General features: G+C 44.8%; 1 protein-coding gene across 1 annotated transcript in view; it reads left to right on the top strand.

Moving 5' to 3' along the window:
* The window catches only part of TBC1D8B (TBC1 domain family member 8B), a 765,078-nt gene that overhangs the window by 596,052 nt on the left and 144,257 nt on the right, over nucleotides 1-24,769 (top strand). The window lies entirely within an intron of this gene.

Below are 24,769 nucleotides of genomic sequence, written 5' to 3'. Positions count from 1 at the left end.
CCTGTCTCAGGTCTGCCACTGCAGTTTACTGCCACTTTGACTTGCCATGTAAAACTACTTGCCAAGCCTTAAACTCCCTTTTTATTACACATAGGTCACCCCTAAGGTAGGCGCTAGGTAGCCCTATGGGCAGGGTGCTGTGTAAGTAAAAGGTAGGACATGTGCCTTTAATGTGTGGCATGTTCTGGTAGTGACAAACAGCCTATTTTGTTTCTCACTGTTGTGAGGCCTACTCCTCTCATAGGCTAGCATTGGGAATTCCCTTATATATTTTTCAGTAGTAATTCCTGACCTGAAAGAAGTAGCGTTGCCATGTTGTGATAAATCCTGCTTACTGGTGTAGTTAGATTTTACATTACTATTTTGGAAATTACATTTTTAGGAAGTGGGCATTTCTCTGTGCTTATGACTTTTTGCTTTGCAGCCTGACTCCAATCCACATATGGGCCTGGGTGACAGCTACACTTTGTGCATACTTTCCAGACAGTATTCACACAGGAAGAGCTGGGTGTGACAGGGTTACAACTGCATTCATCTGCATACTGATGGTCTTCCTTGACTGGGAGAGGTCATTCACACTTTACATTTGTATAGGCTGTGTCCTGCCCTCACAAAAAAGGGTTTATTTACCCCCGACTGATGTCTGGAGCCAGGGTTGATTTGAAGGGGATTGTTGCACACTTCTAAAGGTTCTCTTTGAAGTTTCCCCTTGAACAAAGACATTTTGGAGGATAAGTACAGGGGCTTTGACCACATGATTATAGACACTGTGTGCAACTTTTAACCAGATGCTGCTGGCTCTATATGCTGGACAAGAGGAAACTTCAGTAACTCTACCTACTTTGTTGTGCTGACCTGCTGCCTGTTGGTCTGCTGGAGGGACTGCCACTCAGCTAAGGAGATGTGTGTACTGGCCTGCCGCCTGCCACTCCCTGTTTGCCCCCCAAATGTTATCCCTGGAGCTCAGCACATGAGCGCTGTGCTGCTCCTTGCTTTGCCGTGTGACTTGCGCTTCATTTGGCATATAACTCGCGCTTCGCATTTGCTGGCAGCACTCATTTGGCTGGGCATCGATTCTGGATCAGTGCTTCCCAGTGTCGCATCACACGAATGCTATGTGCTGCGGCATGTAATGAGGGAGGACTGCCACCAAAAAAGAAAGAGCGGAAGTAAGCCCCTCTCAATGCGGCAGCCCTCGACATGCTGCCCAGCAACCAGGGGCAGGCTGGGTACTTGAAGTTCCTTCCGGCAGGCCCATCCCCCCTCATATGCTTGTCGGGAGGATAACGCTGGTCCCAGTTGCAAGGCCGCCGACCCGTTCTGACATTGTGGACTCCCTGGACTTGGCCCAGCCATCAAGAAGGTATTGTGCGGCTGATCAGGGCCATAAAAGAAGTAGAGGCTGCCTCGCGCTCCTTTGCAGGCAGCCCTGTTGTCTGTGATTTTTCTGAATTTAATTTTAGGAAGTTCAACCAGGCCTAAAATGCTTATAGGCATTATTTAAAGTTAAACTGAGCAAGCAGCCTGAATGCCACAATCACAAGTAAGAATAATCTGGGTATCAATATTGTAGCCATTGAAGAAGAGACAACAAATGGGGGTGTACAAATTAAAAAACAGAATGCGGCTCATAAAGGAGCTATATACTACACCACGTAATAGATTAGAGAGAGGGTCAGTAAGTGGGGAGGTTAACCACCTTGGATCATTGTGAAAGAAAGTAGTAAAGCACATTAGTTGCTTTGGAACAATTGCTAAGGTTTTAAAGCGGAGGTAGACACAGTGACAAAATTGTGTCAAAGCCCACTGAGAGGTCTATTGAACGAAGACAGCTGAGCCTCCCGTGATCTGTTATGATATGCAGCTGATCAAGCAGAGACTAGATCATGTTGAGGACGGAAACTTGTATGTGCTGGGTTCGAAAGATTGTTAATCAATGATTGAAGAAAGTTGACATTTGTCTTGTTTCCCAGCAACTTTAGCAGAGAGATGGAGTGAAATGGGCCAGTAGATTGGGAGATTGCAGCTGCTGTTGTAGAAAACACTGCATTGCTGCAACATAGCAAGTATGCCGGTTGTCTGCTGAAGAAGTGCCAATGACAAGCCACTCTTCACCCAATGGTTGAGCCCATTGCCTTGCATACATGGCCTTATTTCCCACCACCACAAACTCAACTACCTCCTTTCTGTCTGTACCTTTGTGATCTTAATGCTGCAACCTCTAATAAGTCTGTAAAGGACCTTAAATTCTTCACCTATGCTAGTAATCAATCCTAAGTGTCCTCAGCCATGTCAGAACTAGGTCAATATAGTTCGTATTTGAAATGTTCTCAGTGTCAGGTCTTTGTGCTGTAAACTTTGGAAGCAGCTGCAGGGTACGTTTCCGTTATATAATAATGGGCTTTAAGGCCGTTACTAGAGTGTAGAGAGGGGTGATTCTCTGACAGGAGTTTTCTTTTCTATGCCCTTTGATGCAATCAAAGTTGCTTGCTCTTAATACTTTGCTTTGTATTGCTTTTAGGACAGTTTACCCAATGAGGAGATATTGATTAATTGATATCACTACTATGATTCTCGAGGTTCCTCTTCAGGCCCCCACAACGCCTGCCCTGGACTTTTGATCCTTCACAGGTGTCAAGGTTTCCTTCCATCATGGCTTTTTACCTTCGACAAACACGAAGGACCAAAGGGGTGGGATCCTTCTTTTGCATTTGGAGGCCACAAACATTAACCGAGTTGGTGGCTTGTCAGGTCTCATTCCAGGGAGAGAAATGTTGAGGCGGCTTTATTCCCAATAAAGTGTTCTGGCTCTGAGTTTATGAAATATCAAATGGAAGACTCTCGGTCTCGCTCCTGATTCCACAAAAGGTCTACCAGTTGGTGGAGCCATTCCTGGACTCTGACCTCAACATTTGCCTCCGATCTGTGCCCTGCTTTTGTGGGCATCTGTTCTAGCAACTCATCCACCACTGCTAGATCTGATCCCGACTTTCTGGCCCCTTACACTAGCCCTGCTCAAGTGGTAGCCTTTGTCTAGACTTTACTGATTATGTTCCAGCATTTTCCTGTCACTTTGGTGCATTTTTAAGTGCCTCTGGGACTTTTGACCATCCCCATTCAGCAGCCAATACCCCGGTGCTGAGTGCCCCTTCTGATACTACCGATGCCACCTCGACTTCGGAAATCTCTATTTTACAGCTGAAGGCCTTTGTTTCAGTGTCAGCAACGATACAAACATTCAGTCTGTGGTGCTGGTCTAAGTTCCATTTTTGGAATAGTCCGTGGACAGGATAGTTCTGGACATAAAAGTTTGATGTACTTTGAAGGTCAGTCTTGGGCTTCCTAATAGCCTTGCTAAAGCTTCACTGGATGGCTTTCATGTCCAGATGGGTGCCAGTGAGGTGGATTTCCTTCTCTTTTACTTGGACTCTGACAAGGGCTTCATTTTGGTTCTCTGGGACCCCAGGGACTTCACTGCATCTTCTTAGGATGTCCCTCAGATGATTTTCTTTTTTTTGTTTCAGGTGCTCTTAGACACAACAGTAGAGGCCCTAAAATTATCTTTGCCAGTTACAAAGATTAGGTCAAACATTTTGACAGAAATTCTCCCATGTCAGTCATACTTATTGAATTCTCTGCTAGACCCTTTTATGCCATAGATAGACCTGCTTATACATTGATTATCCACTGGGAAGTTGCTTGTCATCATTGACCATTTCCAGATATCCCAAAGTTTTGTCCTCTCATTTGTCTTCTGGGGCTGTGGCTACTGTGTTTGCATGAGTTAATATAGGCTCCTTTAGCTCTCCGCCATTTGACATAGAGTCTTAGTGTAAAGCAGCGGTTGGAAAGAAGTTGTTTTCATAGAGGACCATGCAACACGTGGATCAGCATTCTGTCCATCAATTGTTCTTTTTGCATTTGTCCGCCCCCCCCACCCCGTCCGAGTGGGACGTGTATGCCCAGACATGAATCCCATGCTCTCCATGCCTCTAGAGTCAAGCTATCCTGGTTGAGGAGGGGTAATACTCCGAAACCGGTCCTAGGATACTTGTTTCCAGTCCAGGGAGGACCTGGCCTGGCAGTTCGGGCTGGACTTTTCCCATTGGGCGCAGGATCAAGGCTGATTTGCATATGGCTGGGTTCAAACTGGAATGGCATGGGGAGCAAAAAACAATGGATTTATGCCCGGATCTCTGTGCTGGGGTAAATGTATGACATTGTTCTGCATTCTGTCCATCAATTGTTCTTTTTGCATTTATAGTTTTCATTAGCAGGATGTGGGGTGATAGTAGACTCTGAAATTAGGCCTTTTCACAGTGGGTGTGAGGAGACACTGGGATTTACTGACACCTCCACAGCCTAATAAATGTGTATAGTAGACTTTGGGAAGAGACTGGCCTCCATTGAGGCTGTATAGAGACCCTGTCTCTCCACTCTCACCTTTCCCCAGACTCAATAGCATATATAGCAGGGTGGCGGAGGTATTCACCTAATATATAAGACCTCACTATGCATAGTAGACTGTGGGGAGAAAGTGCAATGCTTGCTGACACATCTCTCTTGCATAGTAAGTCTTCGTAGTACAGTGTGGTGGAGAGAATGCCCACCCGCCTGTGACCTTTGTCTTAGATGATGTGTGTGCAATTTAGGCTGTGAAAACGAGCTCACCTTTCTGGTCACAGCTCTCCCCCAGTTGTACAGGTAAGGTGTGGAGATGAAATTACCTCTATGCCGAGAACTCTGTCTTGCATAATAACAATATAGACTAAGATGTGTAAACACACTGCCCTTCCAGCTGAGACCTCTCCCTAGAGTAATATAGGTGCAAAGTAGGCTGTGGCTAGTAGGGTATCAAAATGGAATATCCTCTCTGCTGAGACCTGTGTCTTGGTTTATTGATGTGGATAATTGAATGTGGAGACACACTCCACTCTCCCTCAAACCTCTTCCCATGGAGACAGTGAGGCATTGTAAGGTGTGCACAGGTACAGACTTCTCAGCTGAAACTCCTCTCCAGAGTCATAAGCATATATAGTAACCTGTGCAAAAGAATGACCCTCTTCACTATCACATCTTGAAAGACTGGGCTATTCTAAGGCCCAGCGGTGCCAGGGGACAACACCTGAAACCTTCGTGGGTTACCTGTTCCGGCGTACAAAACACAGAGACACGGGACACTTCCTGCAGCGTCAAAGATCAGCATTTATTCACTGCAGGGATACAGAAATCGCAAGAAGTACACAACGTGTAGGTTCTGAGAGACTGCTTCGAATTGCACAAGTGGATCGCTCCTTTTATACACATTTTCGTCATTGAACAGCATGGCGAACAAAAGGTTACAGCTTAGTTCCCACAATAAACTTCAAAAAGGTCGCATTCATGTTTTCAGAAACCCGAAACATAATTACAGCAGCATTGCCGGTTCCCAACTGTAAAAGCACATTAAGCACATTCCATTCTGACCATAACGAATTAGAGGAAGGGACAGAAACAGATGCAAAGGAAAAAGATATGGATGTACAACAGTTTAGAAAACAGTGTAGAGAGCAATAACGGAAACTTGATTGCAGGATCAAAGGATTCGTGCCTAATGTATGCACGACTGAAACAATAAACGGCATGGCAAGATGAGCCTTAAGCGGGGCCATCTGCCTTTGCCGTGTCAGCCCCCTCACCATAAAAGACACCTTCAAAGGAACATGTGTCCTCCACGAAAGCTTGGGAATCCCAGGGTCACGAAGCGGACAGTGTCCGTTCGCTGGCTACTTGAGGGCAAGAGACAAAATGGACGTCGTATCTAAAATGGAACCCAAGGGTTCAGATGGACATACCCAAGAATGAGACGAACCATACATAGTAGCGTAGCAAAAACGCGTACACCCACTAAACTCGTCATTTGCGGTTCGTAGATACCAAACTCATCCATATTCGAACATACCCAAAATGTCAGTCAGATTCTCACGGAACCTCAGACGCTCCTTTTGCCCTGATGTAGGCAAGCACTAGTCGAGATCAGAATCGATTTCGATATTCATCAAATCGTTCAGTTGCTGCTGGAACATCATTCTATTCATCAACGTCTCTTTGGTAACTGATGGCCGTCCTATACACGTTGTAGCACAAAGGCCACATAAGGCCGGACCACACTGTACGCAAAGACAACACGTGAACAGAAACGTTACAACAACCCCCATGATCATCAGAATCTTCCAACCCCAAGTTGATATCAGACCCCAAAACCATCCTAGAAGCGTCCAATTACCCTCGTCCACGTATATGGACTCGGAGATCTTATGCAACTTCGAGATGGCTTGGTAAACAGTTGGAGCGTTGTCAGGAATGAAAATGCAACAGCTCGAATGGATAACTTTGCACACACCACCTCTATCTGCAAGAACAACATCTAGAACCATACGGTTCTGCAACGTCATAAGTCTATCCGCCTGAAGTTCCGCTGTTAAATTACCAAGAGCACTCGCAGTTATGTTAGCAGTCAATTCTACCACACGGGTCAACTGTCTCAGGTTCCTACTATTAACCATAGGTCCCCAAAACGGCAAGAAACCCTTAAAGAAGTCTCCTGCTTCTTGACCCGCAGTGTCTTCTTTGCTGACAACGCCTCTCACAACTCTAGTTTTATGATAGTCGGAGGCAACTGTAAAAGTCGGTGGCAAAAGATTCGCAATGTAACAGGTTCCCGAGAAGTCACGGGGCAACCATGTATATGCACGCTCATAACATACGAAATAGGTACCCTTGGCAGTCAGGAAAACAGGGGAAGAGAGCATCGGTAGAACGTACGTATCAGTACAAGCACTGTCCCCAAGCTGGGCTCTCGGATTTCGACCAAGACCTTTCAATCAGAAATTACCGAGGTGGGGTACGATCCATATTGGAGACGAGCTCTTGAGCTGTCTATCACCCACTGACATACTATACTCAGCCTCACTCAGATCTTTGTATGTTTGTATCTCTGCATATGGAATAAGCGACACATCAAAAATATCTCGATCGAGATCAGCAATCGCTATCGCCAAAGGCTTGTGGTACGGACCAGGACCAAAGTTCGCGGAACGTGGCTCTCGACTGGGGTAGGAATCTAGTGCACTACGGAACATAGTTTGAAATGCTCGAGCTGACCCCTGGGAACTATAAGGAAGAACCAAATACGGAATACCTCTATCCATGGTATGTGGCATTAACCCACACACCCAACAGTTGGTAGTATTCATCACCAACTGATGCTGATGTAGGAGTTGAACAAAGGAGTTATTCATGAATTCCGCACGTCTAACCTGCTCATGTTGGGGCAGAGGATGAAAGGAATGTGGAGAAACAGTAGTAATGGAACTTAATTTAGGAGAAAAGGTAGGTGAAACAGAAGGCAATAACGACTGTATCCCAAAATACACTCCGCCCACCAATAGCATAGAAACAGTCAGAAACAGTAGAAATACCTGAAACAAAAAACATTTCGTTCGTACAATCTTATGCAATTTTGATCTTTGCGCCGACATCCTTTCTACTTCCAACAGCTTAGAGAACGCCATCCTCTAAAAACCGTCCGTACGTTCTTGACGCACTTCGTTCTGAGTAGCAATTATCAATCCCCAGGAGTTCCCAGGAATCGACAAAAGGTAACTGACCTAGTATCAGGAACCTGCTAACCAGAAGGAAGTACCCGCACGGCCCTACGGTTAACCCAGATAATAGGTTTTCTTAAACAAACATCCAAAAAATCTCTTAGCTGTAAAAAATGCACGTAGAAGGAAACTCAAAAATCAGCAAAGGATGCAATGGTTCTTAATGTTCGTGGCAACAGTAAAGGAAAATATAGAAAAATTATTAGTTTTTGTCATGTGAACGAAGAAAATATCGACATCTTCCAAGTCGAGTCTGCTCTTCAAATAATTGTTCAGCTGGTGAAACAATGTTCAATCGATCAGATGACAATTCAGACCTTGAGTTTTCCAAAACTGACGACTCAACAGATGTGTCCGGCTGCAATGAATTGTCTACTACAGGTTGAGCATCGCTAAACGGCACGTAACGTAGAGGAGTCTCAGTTTCCGCTGTCGCAATACCAGTTCTCACCCAATTATCTGCTGGTGAAGGGATCGAAACCTTTTTGGTATGGGTGGCATGCACCCAGTTCTTTCTGCCTTCCAACCGAACTGCAGTCCTTGTTGCCAGCAGCACTTGAAAAGGGCCCACAAATCTTGGCTCCAGATTGCGTTTTCTGCCAAAATTGCGGGTAACAACCCAGTCACCCGGTTGGAGCCGATGTCCAGGACCCTCTGTCTGTGCCGGTAAAGCTTCAAAGACCTGTTGATGAATTAACCTCAGTTTAGCAGTCAGATCATGAAGATAATCAATTAACATTGGATACTCAAGGCTATCAAAGGCCTTAGGCCTCGGGACTCCCCAAATGTTTGCAGGGCGGCCGAACACAATCTCATATGGGCTAAGCCCTACTCGAGAGTGCACAGTCGCCCTGGTTGACAAGAGAGCCAGAGGCAAAGCATCAGGCCATGACAAACCAGTCGTAGCTTGTATCTTTGCAAGTTACAGTTTCAGAGTACCATTGTACCCTTCAACCAAACCCGCTGCCTGAGGATGATTGGCGCTATGGAATTTCTGTCGAATTCCAAGGCCCTTACACACACTCTGCATCACACTTCCCACAAACTCACTTCCATTATCTGACCACACAATCCGTGGCATTCCATACCGAGGAAAGTATTCCTTCAGTAGGACTTTCGCTGTGGACAAGGCAGTATTATCCTTGAGAGGATAGGCCTCTATCCATCTGGAGAACGCACAGACCACAACCAAAACGTACTTCAGATTATTGCATCTCTCCATATGGATGAAGTCCAGTTGGATAACCTCAAAGGGACATGTAGGAGGGGCAAAATGGCCAGGTGGAGTGGGAGTGCCCTTGCCAGGATTGTACATCAAACACACCATACAATTCTTAACCACTCTCTCAGCACATTTAGTGATACCATCATTCTTCCATACAGGAGACAATAGCTTACATATACCTTTCGCGCTAATATGTGACAAGCCGTAAGCCATAGTCACAACGGCTAGCACATATGCATCCGGTAACATCCACCTCTGACATTCTGACAAGTCAACCCAACATCCATAGGTATCTAACTTTCCCGTACTTTCTTTCCACTTGGTCTTTTCAGTTTTAGTGGCCTCATTCTGAATTGCTTTCACGCTCTCAACAGTGTCTTCACACATACCAGTCTCCGTCGGCCACCGCACTGAACTCGTAACATACATTCGGGACGCAAGATTCTTAGCCGTTTCCTTAGCAATCTCATCCGCAAATGCATTACCACGACCAACATCATCCGTAACCTTTCGATGCGCACTACATTTAATGATCGCCACCTGTTAGGCAATGTAAGTGTATCCAAAAGATCATTCACAAGCTGTCCGTGTTGGATCTTCGTACCATGCGATGTCATAAATACTCTCTCTCTCCACAATCGGCCAAAGCTATGTGCAACACCAAACGCATACTGACTGTCAGTAAACACATTCACTCGCTTTCCCTTAGACAAGACACACGTTCTCATTAACGCAATCAACTCTGCCGCCTGCGCTGAATTCTGACTCAATCTCGCAGTTTCCACAACCGTACTCAACGTCACCACAGCATACGCAGTCGTCACATCACCATTCGGCAACTTAAAACATGAACCATCAACATACAAAGTGCCATCGGGGTCTATCAATGGAGTGTTTTTCAGGTCCACGCGACCCTTCGTTTCTTCTTCAGTTCGTAAATAACAATCATGTGGTGATACATCAGTTGATTCCACATTAATCGGCAACAATGTCGCCAGATTCAGCACATTACAACGCTTGATCTGTATATGACTTGCCAAAAGTGTTAACTCGTAACCGGACTGTGGTAAATATTTAATTACCTGTACTATTTTTTATGCGGTAAAGTCTAGTAAGAATAACTCAGTAAAAATAAGAGGCAGAATCCGTGGTATTAGAGGTTCTGAAAGGCTTTATTCCTTACAAGGAATTATGGTTCGAACCATAGGCATCAAATTCCATCACCACGAGGGTTCAGGAAGGGAAGGCAATACATTATTGACAAGTAAAGATATTTATATGAAAAGCATTACATTAAGACAGATGTAGGAGGCGTAACAGCTGATAATACAGATAATAGTACACATACGTAATGAAAAAAGGCGTAAACATAGGCGTAAACTAGAAACGTCATTAAACATGATGTCACAGGTGGGTGGATCCATAAAAGAATCCTGCAATGTCAGCAGAAATACTTGGCAGAGATGCGTGCGCAGCCGCATGACGTGTGATTGACGTGCAACTAGAGGGTGAAGGGGACTTGACATTTAGCTCTACATGTGGAGACAGAAGTCTGGGGGGTCATGTCAACCTAATCCCAAATCATATCTAATATCTTATGTTTAAAGAACTGTATTATCCAAAAGGAAAGGTCTCTCGGATGGAATCTATTCTATACTGACTGTTAGTGCGTGTACAAGCGTCTAAGTGTCTACATGAAATGCGAGGGGGCAGGAATCCTCCATAGTAACAGGGGCTATGAATTATTTGCATGAGGACAGTGAGGCCTGGCCCTTTGCTCGGTAGCTGGAAGAATGTTTACCTAAAACTACTAGACAGGAATGCATCGGATGAGGAGCGGAGCAGATAATCTTGAAGGTGAAATACAGTTTTTGGCAGGCAACAGGCCGGATCAGGCATCGTTAGCCGCGCAGGGAGTAGGACAAAGTTCATGGATACAGATGCGGGCTCGGACTGGAGCTTTCAGAGGTAGAAGGCAGGAAAAGGCTTGATGGCAGAATTCAGGGCCTACTCGCCTGAACTGTAAAACGTGGAAAGTGAACCACATAAAGTCGGTGGCCTTTCATACTTAGGAATGGAATATCTGACCCATTCATGGCGGATCTGAAAGAGGACATGTTGACGGTGGACGCACATGTATTTGCGTCTTCATAACTGGAACTGGAGGGAACATACATGTACTTGTAGCATGCACATGGAGCCGTTGGGGTCTAAGATAGGGGACATAACTGATCATAAAATTCATATTTCCTCATTCCCTCCTTGTCCCCTACGGACCCTCAGGAGATATCGATCTTCATCAATCCATCAATCTGTTCATAGAGCATCATTTGTTCTTCTTTCTTCTTCCGGGATCTTGAACGAAAACTTGAAGGCGGGATACACGATGTGGCACACAGACCACAAATCGCTGGCCCACATTGTAGACATAAGCAGCAACTGAATAGTATGAGAAAGCCAATACCTAGGAAGGATAGAATCCTCCATCCCCAGGCTGACAACACGCTCCAGAACCAACCGGACCAAGTCCAGGTGCCTGGACTCTGGTGTATCTGGCTTATAATCTTATGAAGGCGAGTTATGGCTTTATATACTGACGGCGAGTTTTCTGGTATGAAAACACAGCAACTTGATCCGATGACCCTACAAGCTCCGCCCCTATCGGCCAGAATGACGTCAAGGACAAGACGATTTTGAAGCACAACAATCCGCATCGCAGACTGCTCCTCTGTTAGGTTGCCTAGGGCGGAAGTAGTCTCATTCACTACTGCTTCAAGGGTTCTGGTTAATCTACGTATCAGCTTACTATTAGTGACCGTACCTATATAGGGAAAGAAACCTTTATTGAAATCTGTGTATTGCTCCCATGCCGTTTCAGTGTAATCGACAATCGGGAGATCTCTCTGCTGTCTATTGTGTACTAAATGGGTATTTCTGTGATAGTCAGGAGGGGCTAGGAAAACAGGTGGCAGAAGGAATGCTATGTAACAGGTACCATCCCAATCTAGAGGTAAACGTATATATGCAGTCTGGCCACATATGAAGTAGGAATGACGAGAAGCTCTGAATGTAGACTTGCCTTGATCACAGAATTTTATCACAGTGGTACATTTACTATGGCCCAGGTGTATGGAACCATTCTTCTTTACACATAATTCACCTTTAACTGGAAATACTGACATAGCGGGCAAGATTGGTGTAGCTTCGGATTCAACATTCAGAATCATGAGGTTAAGTGTAAAGTTACCTAATCCATATACTTCATTTTCTAGATCAGTTCCTGTTCTTTTGGGAAGTCCCTCCTTGTTACGGTAGCAGACTTTAAGCAAAACTAGGTTCAGGTTTCCCCATACCCAGTTGTCTTGATAAACTACAGAATTTGAATCTAGGGAATTAATCAAACTAAACCATGCTCCACAGGAGCCATTGTGTGTGAACGGATACGGAAAGAGAGGCAAAACTCCCTTATAGTTCTGATAGGGAGGGAGTCGGCCACATATCCAACAATTGGTAGCATTGCTGGTCTGATGGGAATGATGTAACATACTAATAAAAGTGTTGTTGCGCAGCGCAAATCTATAAGACAACTCATGCGGAGGTAGTTCGCTAAAAGAATGTTCAGCAGTAGCATTGTAAGCACGCTTAGAAATAGGGTAATACATATGTAGCAATACACTAGAAATGATGATCAGAAGACTTAGAAAAAACAAAATTAATAATGTCATTATGCAGTGACTACGAAGTGATTTACAGTACGCATGTTTTTTAAGCTGTATCTGTCTATTTCTCTCTCTATTTCGGTCTAGAGGATACATGTCAGAGACAAATTCAACCGATTCACCTTGGAGAGGACTTAAACAATCAAATTGTCTGACTTGTTAGACCTTAGTTTCAGTTTATAGAGTTCGTTCTCCGACCTTTCAACCAAGGGGAGCTTTGAGTCTGTCTGTGAGGAAATACAGGGCTGAGTGTTCACATCGGACGGTAGTCCATAAAATTTCTTGATATGGCTCGAGTGCAACCACCCTTTACGTCCCTCAATCTTCACGGCTGTCCTTGTAGTCAGCAGGACGAGCTTGGGCGACTGCCACCTAGGCTCCAGCTGGGTCTTCCGGTCAAAATTCCTCACAAGAACCAGGTCACCTGGAACCACGTCATGGGGCTTCACCTCAGTGTTATCGGGAAAAGCTGCAGCTACCTGTGAACGACAAGATTGTAGTGCAGACATCAAGGAAGCCAGGTAATCTGTCAGCATATTACAGTCAACATCAGTGATTTTACGAGGTATAGGCGTCCCCCACATATTTGGTGGTCTACCGAAGATCACCTCATACGGGGATAGCCCTGTTCGAAAATGTGCTACCATTCTCATGTAAAAGAGCGCAACTGGTAAGGCTACTATCCAATCGACACCTTTTTCTCTACATATTTTGGACAATCTAATTTTCAGAGTTTGATTATGGCGTTCCACGAGACCTGCTGCCTCGGGATGTCGGACACAGTGGAATTTCCATTGGTAACCTAACAGAAGTGAAACGTGTTTCATTAGTTCGGATGAGAATGGCTGGCCGTTATCTGAGTACACGACACGTGGCAAACCGTACCGTGGGAAGAATTCTCGGACTAGCTGTTTGGCAGTAGTCGGGGCAGTGTAATCTGAAACCGGGTAGGCTTCTGTCCAACGGGAAAGAGCAGAGACAACTACGAGAACATATTTGAATCCTCGACATCATTCCATCTGGATATAATCCATCTGGAGGACTTCAAAAGGGTGATCGGGAGGTTGAAATCCACCCTGCTCTACGGGAATGCTTTTACCTGGGTTGAACTGACAACATATCATACAGGTACGTACTTTCTGTTTGGCTGCTGCTCGCAAGTGTTTGTTGAACCAAATGTGTTGAATGCTGTCTAGCATAGCTTTTTCTCCTAGGTGCGCTGGACTATGTATTGTGTTAATGATGACTTGAACCATGGAATCGGGAAGAAACCATATAGATTTTCCCTTCGTCATCCATCCTTGATCCGTTTGGATCCCTCCTAATTCAGTCCATTTCTTTATTTCTTCTGGTGTAGCATGTGTCTGTATGTCAATTACATCAAGGGCGGGATCCTTAACTGTCATGCAATGTGTTGGTGTCGGAACTATTGTTTTTGTCGTGTCAGTTGTATGAGTCTGGTTCTGAGCAGTCTGTTTAGCTGTTCTGTCAGCTAGGTCGTTACCCTGAGAAATGATATCGGTAACTTTTGTATGGGCTTTGCATTTCATAATCGATATTGCAGTAGGTAGATGAATCGCGTCTAATAGAGCTTGAATGAGGGGTCCGTGTTGGATGTGGGTACCGTGAGAAGTTAAATAACCTCTCTCTCGCCACAGTACGCCGAAGTCATGGACGACTCCGAATGCATAACGTGAATCTGTGTATATGTTGACTTTCTTATTTTTGGCTTGAATACAGGCTTGTGTCAGAGCGATGAGCTCGGCTGCTTGAGCTGACAGAGTGTTAATACAATTTGTTTCAATGACTTCAGTGTCTGTTGTGACTGCGTAAGCGGCCACTAACTCTCCTGTACTTGTTCTCATACATGAACCATCTACATACAATGTCAGGTCCGGATCTGATAAAGGGATATCTGTCAAGTCTTGTCTGGGTTTCGTCGTGATAGTAATGACTTCAATACAATCATGTGCTAATGGATCTGTTCCGTTTACTGGCAAAAGTGTGGCAGGATTTAATGTATTACAACGTCTGATTTCTATGTGTGGCTGAAACAATGTTAATTCATAACCGGTGAGTCTTGCTATAGTCAAGTGTTGTGTTTGTGTGCGGTTCAAAAGAACCTCTACTGCGTGTGGTACTTGTACTGTCAATTGATGTCCTAACACTATGGCATCACTTTGTCTGATTGCTAAAGCTGTTGCTGCCACTGATTTCAGGCACGCAGGAAGAGCCTGAGCTACGGGATCTAATGTACTGGAAAAATAAGCACATGGTTTGTGTGATCCTGCTTGTTCCTGAGTGAGTACTGACAAGGCAGTACCTTCGCGTTCTGTAACAAAGAGTGTAAAAGGCTTACTGTAACATGGTGTTGCTAAAACAGGTGCTTGGCATAAAGCTTTCTTTAAACTTTCAAAGGTTTGCGTATGTTCTTGAGTCCAAGGGAGGACAGTCGATGTGGCTGCCTCCTGTGTTGTCAACTGAATGAGTGGTTTTGCTAGAAATGCATATTGAGGGATCCACTGCCTACAGTATGAAGTGAGACCTATAAAAGCCCGCACCTCCTTTTGTGTCTTAGGTGGTGGCATGTTAGCAATTAACTGGATGCGGTCGGGTGTAAGCTGTCTTCCCTCCTTGGACAGCAAGTGCCCAAGGTAAACAACTTGCTGGACACAGAATTGCAGCTTAGAAGGGGACACCTTGTGCCCCTTGTCGGCCAGAAATTGTAAAACCGTCAGTGACGCTTTTTCACATTCAGGTTCGCTTCGGGCGGTGATCAGCAGATCATCGACATATTGAAGCAGAGCAGTGTTAACTGGCATGTGGATACTGTCAAGTTCTCGTTTCAGTGCTTGGCTATTGATGCTGGGGCTTTCTGTGAATCCTTGAGGTGCGCGTGTGAATTTAAAACTTCGCCCATTTAAACTGAATCCGAACAAATATTGACTTTCCGGATCTATTGGTACGCTAAAGAAGGCATTCTTGAGATCAATTACAGTAAAGAACGTTGCTTCTGAATCAATAGCTGTTAATAATGAAGAGATATCTGGGACCACAGGGTATTGTGGTACAATACATTTATTTAATTCGCGCAGATCAATAACTAATCGATATACTGGTGGTGCTTTTGGATCCGTTCTTTTAAGAATCGGAATTATCGGTGAATTACATACATTGGAGTCGGTTTCCACAACCACTCCTTGTGCAATGAGCTCGTCAATGATTTGCAGTAAAGCCACAACAGCATCTGGTGGTAACTTGTATTGTCGCATTCGTGGTAGTACCACTCCTGTTTTTAGTGTGACTCGATATGGTGTAATGTTCATGCAACCAACATCAGTGGGGCCTTGTGCCCATAAATGTGTAGGTAAATTCTGCAGCCGGTGATCCATGTCTCTGGACACGTAGTGACCTTTGAAGTCACGTAAAAATAATCGTACTCCTTCCGGAGAACAACATATTATAGCTCCTAGAGCTTTCAATGTTTTTATACCTAACAAGTTTTCTGGACATGATTTAGTAAGCAATAAATCTGTTGTTCGTGTCAATGGACCAACCGTAAGTGGTAGGGGTTGCGATACTTCATTAATGATAGGCTTTCCTGAGAATCCAAGGGAAATATTCTGTGAGCCTGAGAGGGGTGCCCCTGGAACTTCACTGCGTCGTATAGTTGTTCTGCTTGCCCCTGTATCAAGTAAAAACTTTCTGTCTTTCCCTAATACTTGACTATGTACATAAGGACCCTCTTGATCTACGGGAACCTCAATAAGGGGTAAGCCAACTTCCCTCTCTAGGCTATTTCATGTGTATCGCTGATAATCGGGATAATCAGTTTGTGCGTACTGGTACATCTGTTGTGTCGTTGCTTGTGTTGCAGCAATAGGCTGCGCTTGTGGTGTTGCTACGGTCTGTTGTGGAGCTGCCTGTTGCGGAGCTGGCCTAGATTGTGCATGCTGAGGGACTTGTTGTTGGTTCTGATCCTGTCTAGGTGGACGTGGTCTTTCCTGAGTTTTACCCGTGGCGATATTATGTTTCAGAACTGCACAATCGTGTATATAATGACCTTGTTGTTTACAATAGTTGCATGTCCCTTTCGCCGGACCTGCGGAATCACCCTTTTTATGACCATCAGCTGGAACTGACTGAGCCACAAGCATTTTCATTTTCGTGTCTTTCATACGTCTTTGTTCATGTTCTTGTTCTTCTCTAATTCTATTGTGGTGATATTGTAACATCTGTAACATCTGTGACGGGGTGTTACCTTGCCAGGTACTCTCAAATTTCAATACTCTATTCTTAACTTGCGGTAGGGAATTTTCAACTAATTTTGTCACAAACAGATGTGGATATGACTCGCTACTTGCTTTTATGCCACTATTTATACCAAAACATTTTTCAAATCGGGAATAGAAATCACTAGTGTCCTTATCTTGCTTTTGTTTACAGGCTGAGATTGCACCCCAGTCCTCTTTTTTCGTAGTTAATAAACGTGGCAGTACCTGCACTAGTAATCCTGGTAGTGCTGTAGTCTTTTCCCCAAGCCCTGATCCTGCAGCTCGGGCCTTTTCTTCGTTTTCTAATGCTGTCCAATCTATCTTTTGGTCTCCCACCTCCCATTCCTTTTCTTTGAGTTTCTCGTAAATACCGGCAGGCATTAATACTTTTAATATTTTCATAATGTCGGGGTAGGTATACTCTCCCATGAGTAACATGTCTTTTATCTCACGGTGGAAACCTGCTGGATCCTTGTCATGGCTGGGAACTACTTTCTTCATTTCTAATAATTCAATTTTAGTTATGGGCGTGTACACAAACACGCGTTTAAAATTATTGTCGTCACCTCTTATTGGGTGCACTTCGCGTAAGGGATTCTGTCTATCTATGTGATACATTTTTCTTCCCATAGTGGGAACTGGAACATGTTCTGGGCATACGAAAACTATATACTGGTTTCGAAATTCTAGAATTTCTTTAATTAAATCAGTACCTGACCCTCTCCATTTATTCGTGAGTAATTCTGTCAATATGTCAGGTAGGGGTCCAGGATCAGAGTGTTGGCTTTTATATAATATAAGGAGGTGTTGAATCATGTATATACCAGCTAAACGCTGTTCGTATGGGGTAAGGTTCAGAAACGTGTGTGCTAGTGCATCTTCACTGTATTTGCCGGGACTGTCAGCCCATTGTACTGCTGACCTGGCCAATTCTTGTTCATCCATGGAATCGAGCATATGGTACCCCCTTCGGTCTCGGAGTAGTTTATCAGCAGCCTGGAATAGGTGTTCAGGAGACCTTGTATTTAACATAGGGGCTTGAAAATTTCTGTTACATTCTGGACGCGTCGGATGTATCGGATCATTAAAGCATCTGGTATTATTAAAAGATCTTCCTTTACCTACATAAGCCATTGTCTCTAAGTGTCCTGTGTGCATTTCTGATTCTTCGTCCTCCTCTCCCTCTGATTCATGTTGGTCTGTCTCTAGTCTTTCTTTATGTATTCGTTCTACTTCTTTGCGGATCTTTCGGCACATAACTACTATACATGTCTGTCTATCATGCTTCCCTTCTGATATATTCTGACCCCATTTGGTAAGTACCTGTATTTCCTTCTGCTCTACCTCAGGCCTGTCTTGGTTTCTGATCACACAGTTTATGAAGAAGCGTAACAGTTGTCTCTGTACATCCACTTTCTGGTATTCCATGGCTTCGTCAATACTTTCAGGGCCTCGTCCTGATTGGACAAAGTGATCTATATTGTCTAAATGTGCCACCATTCCTGGTAGCGTCGCTAAATACCTTGAAGCTCGTCGTATACGTAGTGATGACAGCAGCATACCGTCCCGTCTACCGGGCACAGGATCATATCTACAATCCACTAGATGCTCTTTAAACATGTCGGAAGTTGCTAGTTGGGGTGTACGTTCGTATGCTAAATCTCTAAGGGATAATTTATTTCCTCGGGGTGGCGTGGCAAAAATTTCTGTCGTACCTCCTGTCGCACCGTCTGAGGTGCTAGGCACGAAAGGATTTGTTGGATGTAAGATAGAAACTGTAGATGTAGGAAAAGCGGTAGAAACAGATGGACCTGTGGGAATGTGCGTAGGAGTTTGTTGTTGCGGGGATACAGACGGATGATCTTGGTGTTGAGTACCATCGGTGGGCGGTGTGTGTGGCGGAGCATTAGCATATTCAGGAGCTACATCGTCTAAATAGGAAGAAAGGAAAACGTCTTTTGCTGTTTTGGGATGTGCTTTTATCGGGAGTAATGGAGGCGTCAAGTCTTTCGGTATTTCCGGGGTGGCCTGAGGTAACCCTTCGGCCAAAAGAGGATACATACCATTCATAAGGGTGTTTCTTTGTCTGTCTACTTGTTCTGCTTTTACTCGGGTACCTTCCTCAATTAATATATTTTCTCGGGCTTTATTTGAATTCTCCCTACTTTTCTCTTCCTGTCGGAGCGCCTTTTCTGTACGTCTATATGATTCTTTACGCCATAATTCAATGGCATCTTTCTGTGACTGTCTGGCTTTATTTTTCCATAATTCTTCTTCTACTCTCATGATGCAATCTGCATCCCAGGTCCCAGCTGCGGGCCATCTCTGACTTTCTGGTAAATCTTTGGTGTAGTCCACCCATAAATCAAGAAATAATACGGCATCTAGGCCATGTTTATGATACATAAAGTACCCTGGAGTGTCCCTAGGTGGAATGGGAACAGCTTCTTCGAGTACCCCTTTTCTGGTTTTGATCTGTCTTAATTTTGAAAAGAGCGGCATTTTTAGACCTTATTACTTAATTTTGAACACACTTAATACAATAGACACAATAATGAACAATCATTCACACCACAATATGTAGAACGTATTAAAACATTTAACATTTAACAGTTAACGAACAATGATAACTAATAGGAAACTAGTTACTGACATAATACTAACACTAGATAATACTGAATTATATGCAAGACATACTAGATATACTGCTAAACAGTACAGATACACTGCTGAAACAGTGCAGACCGGATTTGTGTACCCAAACCCGTCTTGACCGGCACAACCTATGTGCACGTCTGAATGCCTCCCCGGCAACGGTACTCACCGGGTAGCACGGAACGGAAGGCCTCGGAACTGAACTGAACTGGACCGGACTGGACTCGACTCGACTCGGAAACTTCGGAACCTGGTGGGCCTCTGTATACCTCGGATCTTGCTCTCTCAGCTAGGCTCTGGTCGGGATACTTCGCACTTCTCACCGCCTCGTCTGGGTGTTGATCGCAGCCTCAGTCACCCCCGCTTGGCCGGAGGGAGATACAGGAAATCCTGCGGGTACGCGTTGTTGTCCGTCCAGCTGTGGCAGGAGACCGGGCCTGCAACGCACCTCCGGCGCGTGAGATGAGAAAGTGTCCCTATTCGGGCGCCATTTTATGTGGTAAATATTTAATTACCTGTACTATTTTTTATGCGGTAAAGTCTAGTAAGAATAACTCAGTAAAAATAAGAGGCAGAATCCGTGGTATTAGAGGTTCTGAAAGGCTTTATTCCTTACAAGGAATTATGGTTCGAACCATAGGCATCAAATTCCATCACCACGAGGGTTCAGGAAGGGAAGGCAATACATTATTGACAAGTAAAGATATTTATATGAAAAGCATTACATTAAGACAGATGTAGGAGGCGTAACAGCTGATAATACAGATAATAGTACACATACGTAATGAAAAAAGGCGTAAACATAGGCGTAAACTAGAAACGTCATTAAACATGATGTCACAGGTGGGTGGATCCATAAAAGAATCCTGCAATGTCAGCAGAAATACTTGGCAGAGATGCGTGCGCAGCCGCATGACGTGTGATTGACGTGCAACTAGAGGGTGAAGGGGACTTGACATTTAGCTCTACATGTGGAGACAGAAGTCTGGGGGGTCATGTCAACCTAATCCCAAATCATATCTAATATCTTATGTTTAAAGAACTGTATTATCCAAAAGGAAATGTCTCTCGGACGGAATCTATTCTATACTGACTGTTAGTGCGTGTACAAGCGTCTAAGTGTCTACATGAAATGCGAGGGGGCAGGAATCCTCCATAGTAACAGGGGCTATGAATTATTTGCATGAGGACAGTGAGGCCTGGCCCTTTGCTCGGTAGCTGGAAGAATGTTTACCTAAAACTACTAGACAGGAATGCATCGGATGAGGAGCGGAGCAGATAATCTTGAAGGTGAAATACAGTTTTTGGCAGGCAACAGGCCGGATCAGGCATCGTTAGCCGCGCAGGGAGTAGGACAAAGTTCATGGATACAGATGCGGGCTCGGACTGGAGCTTTCAGAGGTAGAAGGCAGGAAAAGGCTTGATGGCAGAATTCAGGGCCTACTCGCCTGAACTGTAAAACGTGGAAAGTGAACCACATAAAGTCGGTGGCCTTTCATACTTAGGAATGGAATATCTGACCCATTCATGGCGGATCTGAAAGAGGACATGTTGACGGTGGACGCACATGTATTTGCGTCTTCATAACTGGAACTGGAGGGAACATACATGTACTTGTAGCATGCACATGGAGCCGTTGGGGTCTAAGATAGGGGACATAACTGATCATAAAATTCATATTTCCTCAGGACAACCTTGCACTCGTCAGATGTTGAGTTTTTGTACGATTCAGGAGAGTGTCAACTGCATGCGGAACCATCACTGTAAGCATATTATCCATAACCAGACCTGCGGATTGTCGAATAGACACCGCAGCTGCCGCTGTCGCCCTCAAGCAACTCGGCAACGCTCTAGCTACCGGGTCTAAGGTCGAGGAAAAATATCCACATGGACGCTGCTTACCACCAAATTGCTGTGTCAAAACACTCAACGCACAACCTTCTCTCTCGTGAACGTATAGTGTAAATGGCTTACTGTAATCAGGAGTACCTAACACAGGAGCCGAACACAACTCATCACGCAGTTCAGAAAAACTTTTCTGACATTCTTCCGTCCATGGCAAAGGAGTCAAAACATCCTTGCACGTGAGAGCTATCAATGGCTTCGCTAACAGTGAAAAGTTTGGGATCCACTGTCTGCAGTATGACGTGACACCTAGAAAGGCACGCACATCTCTCTGAGTTGTTGGCACCGTTATTCGAGCAATCGCTGCAATTCTTTCTGGGGTCAACCTTCTTCCCTCCTTTGACAATAAGTGACCGAGATAGGTTACTTCTTGGCAACAATATTGCAATTTAGATGGTGACACCTTGTGATGTAAGTCACATAGATGCTGTAACAGTGATACTGTAGCAGTTTTGCAAATCTGTTCAGTGTCAGCAGCTACCAACAGATCGTCAACGTACTGAATCAAGGCCGCACCAGTCGGTAATACAAACGCATCAAGTTGGCTCTTAAGCGCTTGACTATAGATCGATGGACTCTCACAGTAGCCCTGAGGTGCGCGTTTAAACCTGAAACTGCGACCACCTAACGAGAAACCAAATAGATCTCTGCTTTCCTCAGCAATTGGAATGCTAAAGAAGGCATTCTTCAGATCAATTACCGAGAACCATGCTGCAGAAGCTGGAATCAGAGTCAGCAAAGCCGTAATGTCGGGCACTACGGGGAATTGTGGAATCACAATTTTATTTACCTCCCGTAAATCAATGACAAAACGATACACAGGAGGCTTAGATGGATCAGTTCGCTTCAAAATAGGTAACACAGGACTATTACACACGTTACCCCGAGTTTCTTCGATGATATCCTTATCGATCAAATCGTAAATGATCGCTAATAGTGCTCGCTCTCCATCAAGAGAGATACGATACTGGGGAATGCGTGGTAAGCGCACATTTGATTTCAATTGAACAACATAAGGCGGTATATCCAACAGGCCCACATCGTTGGGACCCGTCGCCCACAAAGACATAGGAAGAGAACTCAATTCCGGTGGGAGCTTACCAGTCGACAAATACATAGGAGAGATCACTTTCTGACCCAACGTAAGCTCCACTCCCGCAGGAGAACAGTACAAAGTCGCATATAACCGCTTCAACAAATCCAGGCCCAAAAGATTCTCACCACAACCAGTAGTCAAAAGCAAAGGAGCTTCTAACTCACGAGACCCAATTGTAAGGGGCAACGGGCTAGAAACTGGATTGCTAACGGGGGCGCCAGAGAATCCAACGGAAACATTCGTTAAGCCAGACAAAGGCGCGCCAGGGAGTTTCGAATGCATGATGGAGCTTTTCGCTGCACCAGTATCCAACAGAAAAGGCTCAACTACGCCCATTGTGGCAACTGTAACGTAAGGCCCTCTCTGATCAACCGGAACCGATACCACTCCCTTTCTTTGTCTATGGCTGTCCTAATAATGACCGTCAGCAGCAACATCATGCTCGACATAATAGTCGTCCACATGATACTGTGCAGATCTACCAGCCAATAAATCGCGCCGATCAAAGCAATTTTGCGAGTCTGCTGAGGTGGCAAGACGCTCATTCTGATTCTGAGTAACACCGCGACCTCTACCTCGTGATGCTTGTTGAGGACCACTACGACCTCCTCGAGCCGAAACACCATTGTTTCGGTCACGCAAAACTGGACAATTAAACTTCAGATGACCCTCACCCCTACAATATGCGCATTGATTATACCCCAACATAGTTCGCGGTGTAGAGGAGTCGGTACGCGACTGCGACCTAGAAAACTGCGACTGTAATCGATTTTGCTGTTGCGAGTTATTTTGATTCGAGCGCGGAGAATACGCTTGCGGCAATAAGACCTTAGTTTTAAGATCCTTCGTTTTCTTATCTGCACGTTCGCTTTCCTCTTTCTCTCTATTTTCGTAGTATTGGGCCGTAGCTAATATTTGAGCAGTGGTAGAAACAGCCCACAAACTTTCAGAATTTTTCAATTTGTTGCTTAGTTCAGGCAGCAGATTCGATACAAATTTATCAACAAACAGTCGCTGACCTCCCTCAGTGCTCATATCCTGACCACTGTGATCAATGAATGCCTCCTCAAATCTCGTAAAGAAATCGGAGACACTCTCGTCCTTCTTTTGTTTGCAGGCGGACAGTTTATCCCAGTTAACTCTTATTGCCGGCATAAGTGTCTTCATAAGTGTAATTATCCTCTGGGGCAGATTCTCAATGAGCTGTTCAGGTTTAGCCCCACCAACTTGCCGTGCGTCAGCCGCAGCAAGAGCAGCCCAATCACCGCCTAACTCGGCTACGTGATTCTCTTGGCGGATTTTCGCCCAAATCGGTTGAGGTACTACATTACCGAACAACATGTCGATATCGGCAAAGTTCATAATAGTAGCATCCACTAGTTGGGATAACTCCTTATAATAACCTGCCGGATTTTTGCGGGGGTCAGGCAAAGTTTGCTTCACCTGCAAAACTTCCGATCGCTTCCAGGGGAGGTGTATCCAAACTCTCTGAAAGTGTGGCGGAATGGCAGGGTTAGCAGCAGCATCACCTGGCATCCACACTGGGGGAACTTCCCGCATAGGGTACTGACCAGATTGTGCCATCCGCTCCTCAGCTTCGTCCTTAAACAATGCTCGAGGTGATACCGTGGATCGAAAAGATAACAGACGCTCTAAAGCATGTCGGACATTACTACCCACAATCATACCACTCGAAAAGTGATTCTGAAGTTCAGTCATCTCGGGCGGTACATTGTCTACTGCATCAGTATCCCACTTTTCTCGCAAAGATTTACACATTTCCTCGTACACAAATCTTTGTGTGGGCTCATTAAACTGAGAAAATGTCTCAAAAACTATACGCGAAGTGTACTTCGCAGGATAACTAATCCATTTACGCGCCAGTTTTACCAACGACTCACGTTCTCTACCATCAGGAATTTGACTACGCCTCTGAGAGACATCAGAAAGATCGGACCCAAGTATCGGCCCAAAAAGCGGAGAATAGAGATTAGCGACAGCATTAAATATGCGACTACGAACAGAAGGGGAAGAAGAAGGAAGCACAGGAGTAACTACATCAGGGGTAACCGTAAAACTAGTAGAAGTAGTCGAGATAGCAGGAGTAGTAGTAACAATAGGCTGAAGAGGTACAGGCAAAGGATCAATAGTGAAAAGAGCGGGTAACGGAGGATGAACAATTTGTGGCACAATAGGATTCGGAAGAACAGGAGGAACAACAGGCTGTCCAGCAGCCGCCAAGACAGCAG

This window comes from Triturus cristatus, chromosome 5_2 (assembly GCF_964204655.1).
Source record: "Triturus cristatus chromosome 5_2, aTriCri1.1, whole genome shotgun sequence".
Lineage (NCBI taxonomy): Eukaryota > Metazoa > Chordata > Amphibia > Caudata > Salamandridae > Triturus > Triturus cristatus.
Note: the sequence above shows the minus strand (reverse complement) of the source record. Positions and strands in the feature narration are given on the sequence as shown.